Source organism: Aplysia californica, unplaced genomic scaffold (assembly GCF_000002075.1).
Source record: "Aplysia californica isolate F4 #8 unplaced genomic scaffold, AplCal3.0 scaffold00312, whole genome shotgun sequence".
NCBI classification, from domain to species: domain Eukaryota; kingdom Metazoa; phylum Mollusca; class Gastropoda; order Aplysiida; family Aplysiidae; genus Aplysia; species Aplysia californica.
The window spans coordinates 846,206-847,437 of record NW_004797582.1 but is presented as its reverse complement, the minus strand read 5'-3'; positions in this window follow the sequence as shown (position 1 = coordinate 847,437).

Genomic DNA, 1,232 nt, shown 5'->3' with positions numbered 1-1,232 from the left:
AACAAGAACAAGAACAAGAGAAACAAAAACAACAACAACAATCTTGACAACAACACGAACGACAATAATAGAAAGAAAACGCACCTCAACAAAACCAAAACGATGTCAACATGAACAACAATAACGTCATACCCACCACTGTCAAGGCAACAACAAGGCTATACTGACTAATGCAACTTATAAAACAATTTTACATATTATTATGTTGAGACAAGCTGTTGGGCTTTTTTATTGTTGTTTTTATTGTTTGGTGTGGGTTTGTTGTTTGGTTGTTGTTGTTTTTTGTTGTTGTTGTTTTTATTGTTTGGTGTGGGTTTGTTGTGTGGTTGTTTTTTGTTGTTGTTGTTGTTGGGGGTTTTTTGGGAGGGGGTGGGGGGTTCTTTTTATGCCTTTATAAATTTTATTAGAAAAAGACAACTGTGTGAGTCTTTGCTTCTTCTGTAGTGGCAAAATGTGTGATCTGCGGCAAACAATACGCAGTTTAACCCCCAAAGCAATACATTATACATCTGTGTGCGGGACTATGTCTCCGAATAGTTCCTGGGTGCTCGCCGGAGACGTCTCCGAGTATCTTCTGCCTTCCCCCATAGCTCACGACCTGACACCCGTGTGTGCCGGTGGTGGAGAAGTAGTAGAGTTAACTAAAGATGGCCAAGCCCATTCAGAGGCCAACACCACACGAAAAAAACCCGCAATAAAATATTACGTACTCATTGTGGTTATGGAATTATACCATCTGGGTGTAAGTGTAGCTTGCTGACTTAAAGTCCACACACATGGACAGATCTTTGACAAAGGGACATAATTTTACCTATATAATGTCCAGACAAATGGACAGAACTTTGCTGATATTGATGCAAAGTCCACTCGAAGGGACAGCACTTTGCTGATGGAACGTCTACACAAAGCAACAGAACAATGTACTTACCTTGACTGCAGAACCTTTTGAATGATTGTACATTCGTTAGCCACGAGGCTCTTGGTGTAAATGACATGAGCACCGTACAACGAATGTAATAGTTATATCATTGTGCGCTGTGGCACAGACAAGAAGTGGAAATAATCCCAATAATGTGAAGTTTTTTCACCGTCCAGTCCCTTAAAGGCTGTTGGGGTTGTACAATGATGAGTTAAAATTCAATGCAACAGATGAATCAAAAGACAGAAAATGTGTATTGTGAGGTCATTTCCAACACACACACACACACACACACACACACACACACACGCAG